The sequence below is a fragment of the Struthio camelus genome, chromosome 2, assembly GCF_040807025.1.
Source record: "Struthio camelus isolate bStrCam1 chromosome 2, bStrCam1.hap1, whole genome shotgun sequence".
In the NCBI taxonomy this organism is placed as follows: domain Eukaryota; kingdom Metazoa; phylum Chordata; class Aves; order Struthioniformes; family Struthionidae; genus Struthio; species Struthio camelus.
In genome coordinates this window covers 161488983-161502747 of record NC_090943.1, presented here as the reverse complement: position 1 = coordinate 161502747, position 13765 = coordinate 161488983, and positions in this window count along the sequence as shown.

Below are 13765 nucleotides of genomic sequence, written 5' to 3'. Positions count from 1 at the left end.
CAGGCTTTACATTTAGCTGCAGAGGTCTGTCCAGCTTCTATTTCAAGATGATGCAGACAATAATGACTGAGGGGTTTTTTTGTTTTGTTTTGTTTTTTAAAGTTTAAGGCCTTCCTTTATGGTGAAAAAGGTGAAGCTACTGAAAGAGAAGCATATGATTCTTCCAGCACATAGAAGGAGTTGACACAGACTATTTTTTACATAAATTGTGATGAATGAGCCATCTGGACATTCCCGTTTACTCTTTACATATACGGGGATAGTTTTTCAGCTAAGTAGGTTCTGATATAAATAGAAATAAGTCTACTGATTTCAGTAGGGCTTGGTTGACTTGTACAGCTTCCAAATCTGATCTCTTAGGAGTATTGCCTGAAAAGGCCATGAACTATAGTTCTTCATAATTTGATCCCTAGAATAACGAACTAATCTGTTCCTGCTATAATCGAGAGGTAGTAATTTGATATTTCAAAATTCTCTTTTTCGTGAAGATAATGTTGCTGAGGCTGCCTTATTTAGTCTGGTTCTAGCTATTTTGCTGCTAGTGAGCTTGAGGCTGACAAACTTCGACTCAGTTTAAAGTCCATATAGGACAAATCTCTCATATAATCCATAGGAAAGCCCAGATATTATACTAATATAATATTATTTCTCTCATACAATGAAAAGCAAGAAGTGAATTTCACAGATTTATAACGTAATGAACTCTCCATACTTTAAGGAGAATTAAATACTTCTATTGTGTTGTATCTCTCTCAAAAATGGAATTACTACAACATCTGCTAAAGGGGGACATAGTATTCCCTGTAAGACATTGTCCATATTTTTAGTGAACTGCAGAACGAGCCTTGTTAACTTAATGGGAATTGCAACAGGCTTCTTAGTGGCAGGCTGTTTCTCCCCACTCCACATTGTAACAAATATCAATTCTTTTTGACCGAAGAAAATTTAAAATGCACCTTTGTGATATTCAGAGCACTCTAGCTCACCAAAAGTGGCTGGTGAGCTAGATTCAACAGCTTAAAAACACTTCTTTAATACACTTCACTTTTAACTCAAACAACTCTATGCTTTTGTTTTTCAGAGGAAAAAAGACATAATAAGAAAAACCCTTCAGTCCATGCCAAAAAAGGTAAATCTCAGGCAGAGCTACCATTGTAATGTGCCTTAATCCCCTTGTTCTGTAGCGTGAACAAGGAGGGCCAAAATCAGTACTGCAGAATTCAGATGTACCAGCTTCAAGCTTATACCAGCTTTCCAAAAAAATGCTTATCCGTCTACAGAATTAAACCATTGCCACAGTAACAGGTAGCTTTTGAAATGTGGTGTTGACACTTTGCCCACATTTTCTCACTAGCTTTCCTCTAGCTTTTCCCTACAGAGGAAAGGACTCTGCAGAATGTTAAGAGAGAGACGGGGGGAAAAAAACCCGCACAAATAGAGACAGCAGATACGGCAATTTTTACAAGCCAGAGAACTTCCATGGTACGGACAGCCTTGGTATAGAAATGACCTATTTCAGGGCAACCAGAGATGAGTTTGGCAGTTTTGGTGCTTACCTGAGCACATGGGCTCCTCCCAGCAAGCACCCAGGGCAGAACCAGCAACGGTCAGTAAAGAACCAGTTAACAGAGCTCATTGAAAGGAGAATGTACAGCATCCTCTGTGCTTCCAGACTTTCTTCTTAAAGACTTAAGTGGGAGCTCAAGAAGGAATTGTATCTTCCTTCCACAGCCAAGGCTATCCCACTGCAGGGCTGTTCTTTTAAGGAAGGAAAACTTGAGGAAACAGCTACAGGAAAAGCAAACATACATAAGCACGTTTATTCTGTGCTTTCACTTCAAAATGTACAGAGTGGTTTTAAATGGATAGTTAATAAATGAGTAAGTAACCGGATAAGTGTGAATGTGATTTAGGGCCACAGCTTGCTGATGGAAACTTAATCTGAAATCAAATAAATTGTACATGTGGATATCTGATCAATTTGAAGAATCGCAGTCACGTCAGAAAAAACACCAATATAAGCACTTTGGGTCTGATTTTCCAAACTCAGTACCCACCACTGGGCCAAGATTTTCAATATAATCCTTTGGTTATGGAAGTTTCCCTTCCTGCTTTTCGCTAGAAAACTGAGTTTGCGTGTGTGTGTGTGTGTGTGTAAAATTTTAAGTAAAAAAATCAAAAACACTTGGAGTTTAAATATTGCGGAGCCTGTGTTCAGGTGCCTGCATTCTGCCCTCAGGCTTCACTCCTTCTCCTATAATAAGCCCAGTTTCCCTGGTGGCAGTCTTATGAACTCTCTTTTTTCTTGTGGTGTTGTTTCTGATGTTAACACTTTAGTTGTTTATAGGGTACAACTATATTATGTGGTGAAGCATAGTGAAGATTTTTCAGTTTACATCAATCCAAGGTGATACATCAGCACAACAGAGTAGACCACTCTGTGAAGATAATAGGAAGAAAGGAAAGGAAATTCCTTCCAGATGTCATTATAAAGAAACAAAACATGTCACTTTTAACTGCTGTTGGAGTGGCTGGGATGATGAAAGATACTGAAGAGGATATCATCTCTGTATCAGTGCTCTTACTATTGCAAAAACAACACCAGTAGCATTTTTTTCCCCTTTGTAATTTATCAGTGACAAAAAAGTCAATGATGGGATTTTTACTCATGAGCTTTCTTAAGACTTGTGAGTTGCAAGATAAGTATTTGTTCTGAGGAGCACTTTAAGAAATATAAGATGAGAAGAGAAGTGGTTTGACACGTAGGAAGAAGCATGGTAGAAAACAAAGGCACGGTAGAAATAAGTGAACTAAAAAAAGCAGGGCAGAGACATTTGAGGTTAAAAGTGGTTTAAGGCTACATGAAAAGTCAAAAGAGCAAATTAGGAGCTAAGTCTGACAGAAGAATGGAGAAGAGCTAGTAAAGAAGTGAAAGAAGGTGATAAAACAAGAGAATGGAATGAACAATAGACACATCTGCTGTGTAGTGAGGAAAGATGAGTTGAGAAGTCATCATAACTGAGACAGCAGGTTGAGAGAATCTGCATTTTCAATAGCCCTGGATAAAATATGAAAGGGCTATGGCGTGAAGGTGTTATTCAGACTCTGAAGAAATGATGATTTTTGTTTCCAGTTAGAAGATTATGTAACATCTGTCCTCCCCAGTTATCCTCAGGTGTCTCTTCTCTCCTTCTCTCTCTCTCTCTTTTTTTTTTTTTTTTTTTGCACTAAAAAGGCCTGAGGGTTCTTCAAGAGCTCACCATTTCTTTCACCGACCAAAAGTGGATCATCAAAGCAAGAAAACAACAAAACAACTTTGGAACAAGTAGTACTTAGGCACCTAGCAATTAATTTGGAGTGTATAACAACAGACCAGATAGCTATACTTTGAATCAAATTTAAATTAAATTTCTGCTTAACTTTCCCCTTTGCAGTCTCTTTGAGGACTGGGAAGGTCCTCGGGCCTTTCTGGGCCCTGAAACAATGGCTACAGTGTTCCTCCTAAGGAATTAAGCATTTTCTCTTTGCGTCAAGGTGGTTGTCATCATTTGTATATATCACTTAGATTTGTCACCCAGCCACTTTGGCAGACATAGTTATACACAATGAATGACATGCTAGTCACAGTTAATGGCACTGTGAAAGGAATATGAGCCCTAAAAGTAAAGCACAATAGAAAGCAGATAGCATGAAATAAAGCAGATTACTTTCTTTGCCTACTGGTATTAAGAAGAATCGGTGTCAGTCAACTGTAAGCACTTATTGTGAAAGTCTTGAGTTCCTCAAAGGGGATTTTTACTGTTAAATCCTTTAACAGTTAAGAAAAATTAAAGTCAGAAGTAATCCAGTGCTAATATGCAATTCTATTTTTCACTTTAAAGCCACATATGTAAATTAAACTCAATTAAGACAAGTTCAGCAGTGGGAACTCAATTTATATTTTTCTTTCCATATTAAGTTTCCTTATTGTAGCTATACTACAGACCAAGCCAGTGTATCTATATCACACTATAAAAATATCTACATAGGCAAACATTTGAAAATGAGAGTTCAACAATTTTTTTTTCCTTTTATTCTATTAAACAACAGGTTTTTAGTCCACTGCTTAGCTTATTTCATTCTCAGAGACCAGTGATCTGCTGGGGAAAACTGCGATATATCATTTGAGAAACAGTATTGTCATTTACTGTCCGTCTCATTTTACTGTATTTATCTTTACTTTTGTTGATCAAGGCAGATAACACACTGTGCTGATATTTCTGTTGTCTTGGAGTGGGAAACTCTGCAAGCAATTAGGGGAGAAGTGAGGGAGAAAGTCAGCTTTTGAAGAATGCATCTATAAAGTCATGTTTGAACATTTTCCTGTTTATGTCGGCACCTCAGTTTCACCCTCATAGATGTACATATATACACATACACACTTATGACACACACATATACATAAGTATATACATATATATGTGTATATATACACGTCAGGAAACACCGGGATGTACTAAGTAATTCCCTGGGAAAAGATTCCTGGATGCAGTCTAAGTGGCCACCCTTACCCCTACCTGCAATATGGATATGGCTTATGATAAGATGACCTGTTCTCAGTCACGTGGTCCTCCAAGGGTTTCCTTGCACACTGCCACACTGCCCACAGGCCCCACCTTGGTGTCACACTCCAAAAGTCACCTCTTGTGAGCTACACAGTATCCTCCTTGCTAGCATGCTTCTTTGAGGAGATAGTGTATATACAGAAGAATGTGACCTAAGTCTCAGAGGGTACCAGAGTCCTGGGTAACACCTGCCTGTTTGCATGGTTTTACACATCCCGCTAGCTATATAAAGACACTAGGATGGTCTCCGCTCACATAAATACATGAGCAATGTCAGTAACACTGCAAGACAAGGGACAGCAGATTGCCTCATGCAATGTGACATTATGTGCCATGTCAATGAGGAGCTAAAGGAGGTCATCAGTGAAGAGGCTGCTAATAAGCTTTTCATGAGTCAGACATCCACACATACCCTCTACAGCATTCGGGGCCTATGCTGCCACTCCTTACTGCCTTCAGCAGGACATCAAAAGGAATCAGTAAAGAACTGCAGGAGAGAAGCTCCAGCAAGCTCATGTCTAGTGTCCATGTTAATATCTAAATTTGTTGGGGCGTTGCAGAGAAAGGAGAGGATACACAGGCAGAAGTTAGGAGACATGCTCTGGACAAACTCTGGCAGACCAAAAGTTGAGGAAAGTCAGAAGCAACTTATCTCTCCCTGCCTTGTTGCATCCACACTGAAGGACTATCCACAGAAGAGTGTCCTTTTCTTTGTTTTCCTGCAAAAAAACCATCATTTATGGCCCTGGGTAACCTGCTCTAGTTCACCCTGCTTTGAGCAGGAGAATTGAACTAGCTCTCCAGAGGTTTCTCTCAACCTCAGCTTCTGAGATCAATCAGATGCCACCTCCACCTAGCACTTTAGTCTGGAAGATAACGTAATCCCACAAGTGATACTGGATAGCCTTCTCCCAAGAAACTATTTGATAAGAAGGAGGTGGGCTGGATCAAGCCAGTACTGGGAAGGAATTGGTAAAAGAAGATAAAAGCATCTGAGCTGGATCACACTTACCTTCTCTTACTGAGCAGGACACAATATGGATCTGAGAGCCTATTGTATTTTATCTCTTTAGCCCCTTTCCCCTAGAAAATAATTCTCACTAAAAATGATGGCAGCAGACAGAACACCTCTGTGGTGAGTTCAGTGAAGAATCTAAGGGTCTGTGGTGGGTATGATCCCATCTATAGAACATGCAGCAGTGGCTGAAACTTCTGTGTGAGACAGCCGAGCCAAAGACAGGTGCCTAGAAGGAGTGTTTCTTGAGAGGTTAATTTATTCCAAGCAGAGCACCCAAACCTCTCTCCTTAAAACAAACAGAAAATACTAATAAGGTAATTCTACGGTTGAGCCTCACGGCTTGAACAGCTCATTAACTGAGTTCCCGTGACGGACCTTGTGAAAGCTCATAGCCTTTGCCATTTGTTTCATGAAACTCATCAGTTTAACCACTTCCATTGAAGGTTAAGGTCATAGTCAGATGAAATTTAAATTAGACTTTAAATCCAGAACATAAAATAGAAAAAAAATCTGCCATTGTCCCATGATACAAGCTGACGGCCTAACTCTGCCAATTCACATTTGTTGAAAGTGGAAGTCTGTAAACTTCTTAATTCTTGTATTCTGTTATGAAAGAGGACAGGCCCACTGCTAGAGCACATGCCTACACAGCATGGTCACTCCATAGACAGTCCCTATGGTGGCCATAAGACGGCGAGCTGTAACCAGCACTGCCGATGATCAGATGCTGTTCCCTCCACCACACGGTGCGGGGCGGCGGGGGGGAAGGTATGGAGGGCTGAGTCCAGTGCAGTGTGGTAGACTAAATAGCAGAGTCACCGATGCAAGAGTACACCACGCTGCAAATGGAAGCTAACTAGAGAAATATGTGAACGCTATTGCTGAGGGCATGTGCTTCTCCTGGGCTAGATGCACCATGCAGTGCAGATCTCCAGTCTTGATGATTGCCCAATCATGTGCTCATCTACTATATTTTATCTTTCAAGTGGAGCAAGCTAAGAAGACAGAAAAAATGAGCTTTTACTGCTGTTGGAATTCATGGTTCCAACACTATCTTACTGATCCTCTTGTGACAAAAAAGCAAATTCCACTTTTAAAGAAGGCCTGTGATATCCCATTTTGAATGTAATAAAATTCAGAAGTATCAGAAAAGTATTTCCTTTAAGTCACCCTGACAAGTTTTCAAAAGTGGAGAAATAAAGCCTTCTATTTTGGAGTTTTGTGTTATTAACTATGAAGAACCCAGGTAAGTGAGGCTTTGTTCTGAAAGCCACTTTTTAAAACAGACATTGCATGCTACGCTTCCATGCACACAGAAATTAAATCTCATGGTGATTATTGAAGCTTTTCTCCCTGAGCTGAGTAAACATTCCTTGCTTCAGTGCAAACCGCCATAAAAACAAATAGCAGTTGCTATGATCACTAGGTATTTTCTCTGATCAAAGAGGCCCACGGCAGTTCACATGCCCATTCTCTGGCAGCTGGCACGTTGTCTGAGAAGCTAAGGACTGGGCCAGACTGAAAAGCAAAAGCTGCTCTACTGCAAAGCCAAATTGTCCAGGAACAATCCTAAAAGTTTTGTACAATCCTAAAAGTTTTAAAGTACCCTCTGTGTAAAGGGAAATCTATAACATCAGTTTAGTGGGTTACTGCTCAGAGGGGTTCTTGGGAGCTTGGGGCTGTTTTGCCTGCCTTTACCGATGGTCAATCTAGTGCCGGGAGGCACTGGGGATGACAGCCACACAGGAAGATCATTAGTGCCACAGATCTGTTCTGGCCCCAGAGAAGATGGCCTCGTGAGAAATATGTCCCTTCTAAGTAACCCGCGTTTCCATTTTGGAACCTTTACCTCAGTTTTACCCTCCCCTAAACGGCTGACACAGCTTGAGAGAGAAACTTGGTTTTTGTGCTCCTGAAACCTTTCCTGAGTTTAATTTTAGATGCTACCATGGCACTAAACACTTGATCTTTTCTTTTGGCATCTCTTCCTGACATAGTCCTATGTTCAACCTGTAGCTGTGCTGTTCCCTCCTAGGGACTGTAGAGTAATTGGAAGTATTATTTTCCTGTGAGTCTTTCCAGTGTAGAGCTGAATGCTTCCAAGCATTTGTCTATAGGGAGATCCTGCTGTGAGGTACAATTATATTGAGTGAGCTGAGTGAAAAGTTTCATATATAAAATTGGGTTGATAGAGTAGGACATTACCGACAGCTTTGAAGTTGCAAATGAAAATTTTCTGTCTTAATCTCTCCCTCTGCCCCCTCTCCCCCTGCTCACCAGTGCAGTTTAAACATTAGCACAAGCAAGTTTTTTGCAGTTATCATAAAAGAGTTGTTAAAAGGAGGTAAAAGAGGTCCTTAGGGCCTTACCTAATGCCCCCAGAATCCTTAGAAATCTTTCCGTTGCCCTGAATGGGATTTGCTTTAGGTCAATAATGAGTTGAATAATTGTTTCATGGTTTTGCTTTGTTCCTGGTCTTACAATGGATGATTTATCAGTGGGAAAAATCACATGACTAGAAGGGCCTGTGAAACAAACCACAACCATTCAATATTTTATCTTGCTATTGTGCAAGCAAATTAAGTATGTCCCTTTCAAATGAGCCTATATGACTCTACAGAACTTTTATTTTCTGGCTGAACTACAACCACAGATTGAGGCAGGCCTAGCTACACGACACATTAAGAGAGCAGATTCATCCCCAATCCTATTCTAGACCAAAATCTAAACAGAGTAAAAGTTTTAGAGCAATTCAAAGTCATATGCTTGATACCTCTGGAAACCAGTCCACTGAAAGTTGTTCATTTTGAGGGTCCAGAACGAAGACAGGTTGAAAAGCGTTGTAAAACTGATATCTACGGTACTAAAGGTAGAATGCGTTATTGCAAGCAAGGACAATGGTAACTGATTGTATTTGTTTAATGTGAATGATCAGATCTTGTGACAACTTAGTGAGGTTTGTGGAGCTGAAACATCCAGAAAGCTATGCCCAAGGTGAGTCCTGGACTTCATTTCATCTAGAGATTTATAAACTTATTAATCTGCTAGACTAATAAAAGTGCTGCAGATGGATTTGTGCTACAGACAGAGCTGTCAGAAAAGCAAATTGAAAGGAAGCTTTAATTGCTGATAAAGAGCTAAAATGGAGAAATGACTGATTTCCCTCACAGAAAGGAGCTTTATTGATAGGATACAGTAATAAGGCACAGAGATAGGTATTTCAATCACATATGATTGGTGACTCACTTGTCAAGTCAACATCGGAGACAAAGCGTGAAGGCAGAAACAGTCACAAATTTGCTTGGCTATGGAAAGAAAAAAATAGTTCAAATTGCCCTTACTAAGATACCATCTAAAAGTTCACTAAGAATCAACCCTTTTCAGGGGTGAGAGTGCGACAGATAAGAACAAATGCCTTCAGTTAATGTTTTTATCAGTGATCTTAAAGAAAACTGACTTAGCGTTATTCTTCTATCTGTTCCAGGCTGCTGCAGGCTAATGTTAATTATATTAAGTTTATGTAAGTGTCTTTTTTATTTCTAAATTTCACTTTGATGCTGCATTTGTAAGAACAGCAGCGTTACTAGACTCGCTCAGGGAGCTAGTCCATGAGCAGTGAAGTTGGGCAGAATTTCTTGCACAGCTCCTGTGGAAGCCTAATGACTGGCATCTTCTGCACCACTCCCAGGTTTTTAAAAACATGAGCTGACTCATAGCTGATAGACTTATTAAAACCAGCCTGTATCGCACTGGGAAAACAACACAATGTTCTTCTCGAGCATTATTTTGTACTCCAGGATCTACATGTTGCAAAACACATATTTTCAGAAGCGGCCTCTAATCTAACAGGAATTGGTGGGAGCAGTACAAACTTTAAATGTTTAGCTTCTATTTTTGGATGCGAGCACTTTAGGGTCGCTGTTTGAAAATTTGAGTGCTATTCCCCATTATTTGTGGTTGGAAATATTATTTTCTAAATGCAAATCAAGCGTAATTTCTGCAGCCTGGTCAGTTTGAGATTATGAACAGGAAGACAACCACTCAGAGAAGTTTGAGTTGCTTCCCTTCATCTCAGGAACCTGTTTATTCTGAAATCTAATGAAGATAATTTAAATGTCAGCATTGATATATATTTTATTTCCAAAAAAGGCCAATAAAGGAAGGCACAAAGTTCTTGCTCAAGGAGGGAAAATCATGAATATGCAAAACAGGCTGCTATGAGTGGCTTCTTCTTTGAATGGGCCTTAGGAAAATGTCAGCACCTTTTTCCTCCCTTTCCCCACCCATCTGACCACCTCAAGGTATGGTAGCTCTGCTTTAAATGCTACAGTACTAGAAACCTGGGCTGCAGAGTGATGTATAGCATTGTTTTTCTTAGATAAAAATGCCTTGGAGGTGTTCCCCAGTTCCAAGCCTCTCCTAGAGCACGTGGCTCAGTGAAAGGATACCAGTTCGTTCAGTGGAAATTTTAAGCTTGCAATATGTTAGAAATGGCAATCCCACTACAGAAAAAGGCACCAGCCATCTGCAGATGCTCCGCTATGCTTCCAGTTATTTGCAGTTGCCTCCTCTAGATCTCTGGTTTGCCAACTCAGTTCAGTAAATTATGATTAAGATTCCCACTTCCTCCTCTTTATTCATCATACTTCTTGCAGCTATTCAGCAGATTGACTCACTATTTTTCTTCCTCCTTTGACCCTTTTTTAATTACCAGTAACCATTTCCCCCTTATTCTTCTTCTGTAGCATTTAAGCCAATATCTAGGTCACACCTTAGGGCTGTAACAGCATCAGTCTTGCTTTGTAGCTCTCCTCTCTCTAAGTCTGCAGCCAAATAAACTGTTTCCCATTTTTCTTAGATGAAATATATCTGCTCTCTTTCTTCTTAGAACACCACTCTCTAGCCAAGGAAATGAAGGTCTGCTGGCAGCACCCATCCATGGAGCAATGTATTTAAACCAAGGATGTCTCTGTGCCTACCCATGTCTGCAGACTGGACTGGATGGATTAGAGAAAGCACCACCTGAGGCCTTAGCTCCTACATTTCTGTTCTTCACTTTGCAGGTTCTTCTGATCAGTTCAGGATTTAAGCCTGAACTGTGACCATTTCGTTATAGGGCTTGGATTATTTGTGAGAGGATTGGATGAGCCATCACAACCTTTCCATAAGACCTCAGAAGTTTGTAAGAAGCACCACAGAGCTTCTGAGGCAGCACATTTCGTCAGGGTTATTAGCTCAGGTCGGCAGAGGGAAATAGTGGACAGATATCCATCTCCTTGGGATAGACCAAGAGCTGCAGGAGTAGACATGGTTTGATGAGGAGGCTTTATTCATTTAAAGCACAGAAGTACTCTTCTAATTAGCAGCCAATTTGAAGCAATTAATCCACTCCCTTTTGATCTGAGTAGTTAGCATTGGAAGATATAGATGGAACAAGGATTTAACCTTATTCTTTGAGGAAAAAAATGTCGAAATATCTTGAGTATCTTGCTTTTAAGGAAACTTGAGGGATAAAAATCCCTTTGCTTTCAGCCTGAAACCCCAAAATAGCATCTTTGGCTAAGTGATCTGCTCACTAGCTGTGTAATCCTGGTCAAGGATACTATGTGTCCTGTAAGCTTCTCCCTTGAAAGCTAAGACTGAAATTATCATTCCACCCCCCAAATTACTGTCTGGAAAATGTAAAATAAATTACCCAATGTGCAAGCACACAGTTCCAGCTGTGCTTCTCTATAGAAAGCAGCTGTCCTGATGAATGCACTCACAATAAATATTTAAATTGAAAATAGAAAAATTTTCCTTAAAAATATGAGCAAACAGTATCACCTTATCTCTGTAAGACACCTTGGATGTCATCAATGAGTTTTACATTGCAGACACCAAAATAAGTAGATGAAATGTCACAGGCATTCTCTTTATTAACTATAATGCGGAATGTATTGTGTGTATGTTCAGTACTGACTAAGCAAATAGGGAGGTACTCTCCGCAAGCAAATTTGTGAAAAGGGTAAAAATGTTTATGTCGGGGAGAAAAAAACAAAATGAAAACAATTCTTGGTTCTTGTTAGTCATCTTCAGCTCTGCCCACCTATCAATTATTTCCCAGGCCACAAGAAAAAACATTCTAAAAGACAAGTAAAATAGAGTGATACTCTGGTATTGGTGGCAAATTTGCAATGAATAAAATAAAATTAGGTCGTTAACATTGAGAATGAGTAATTAATATTTTCGTGCTTTGAAATTCAGCAGGAAGCAGCATTACCTGAAAAGCTACTGAAGCAATCAAGCCACAGAGGGAGCTGTGCTGGACTGGCTTCATAAGGCTGCCAAGCATGAAAGGACAGAGGAACTCAAGTAAACATCCTAGCGAATGTGCCTACAAGAGATATGACGCCTTCACCTTCATCAGCTCAGTTTGGGTGTTAGGACATTTTCCCTCCCTTCCCTATTTAAAGATAGACAAAACAACAACAACAGCAACAACAACAAAGCAGGTATCAATGGCTCCACAAATTTAAGCAGCAAGGAGAAAGGTCTGCTGAGGAATATTAAATTATCACTGGTACAGCAGTAATGGGTTTTGGTAATAATAGTACAGAGGAGAAGATCCTGAACAGTATTGGAAATGTAGCACAGGCCTCCTCTTGAGACTCACTGCAAGCAACATACCTTCCACCAGGAGAAGGACACAAAATCCTATTTACAACCTGCACTTGTTTAATGGTTGCCTGTCTGGAGACAGATCTCACTCCAGGAAACTAGTCTTAATTATCTGCTTTCTCTTTTCTCCCCAAAGGTTTATTTCAATCCTTTTCCTAATTATCAGGTTTATATTCACGTGAGAATAGAAGAAACAGCACTCACTCTGTGTTTGGGGTCTTTACATACCATAGGTAGACAGTATCAATCATTAACCAAGTTAGCAGCAGTCTGAGTGGTGCAAACACTTTACAGCACATTCTTCATGATTAGTCCTTAGAAAGGAAAAAGGAGGAACTACCTCAAAAATTTGCTGATTACATTTCTATAATGAATAAGATGAGGTTTCCACACACATTTCGTAAGGCCAAAAAAAAAAAAAAAGTGTTCAGTTCAGACTTATTTCCTCACCTTTGTTAGTAACAATTCAGCGCAATTTCCCGTTGTGATGGCAGGAAAAAAAAGAGGGTTAGCTGAGAACAACATTTTTTTGTGAAAAGCTATTTTGTGAAGCTATTTGTGTGAACACACATGCCTGATACTCCCTCCTTCTTCGTCTCCTTCTCCCCATGCCATTCTAGTCCCCAGCTAAACTGTGAACAGTTTATACCAATCACCCTGAAAACAGATTCTTTTTCTGTGCGTGTAAAAAAAGACATTTACAGAAATAGTCACCCTACTCCTACCTGTATACTATGATTTTTGGGAAGTCTACCATTGGCATCAGAGCTTTGATGGATGCAACTTGGATGCTGTTTTACCATAAATCCTACTTTCTTTTGAGCTGGCAAACCCAATGTTCATACGGAGTTGGAATCTCTACTCTTTGAATCAGTCTGGTTGTACAGGCAGTGTGCAAACTGACCAAACGCAGAACCCTACCTCTTGAAGGGAAATCCTGGAGCCATGTGTAGAAACCTTGAATGTAATCCTGAGGGCCTTCGTAGAATACATAGTACTGGATAAAGGGTACAGGCTGCAACTGCTCGTGGTTGAAATGAAGTCAATGCTATTCCAATGACATGGTAGTCATCTAGACCTGCCTTTCTGCTTGAAAACCCAGATGGTCTGCTCCCTGCAGTTAGCATGGTGATGGGAAGAAGTTCTCTCACCTTTGTGCAGGAGGTGCAATGTGAGCTTTTGACAAGCACCCTCCTCCAACCTAAACAGTCTAGGAAATGAATGAAGTGAACTCGAGATGCCCCCCTCCCTCCTGGTTACCCTCTACTCTTTGGAGCTCCAGGAGGAAGTACCCAGTGCACAGTGCAATTGTGCATCTGTCTAAATCTGGCCCCAGCTCCTTCTGTCCACTGTGACTTTCAGACAAATTATAAGTAGGGGAATTTGCTAGATATGAAAAATTCAAGCATCCAAATGCTGGGAACCTGAATTCTTGCCTTTGTTAAATTTGCAGGATTTTTGAGCTACAGTGGCCTTAACGGGT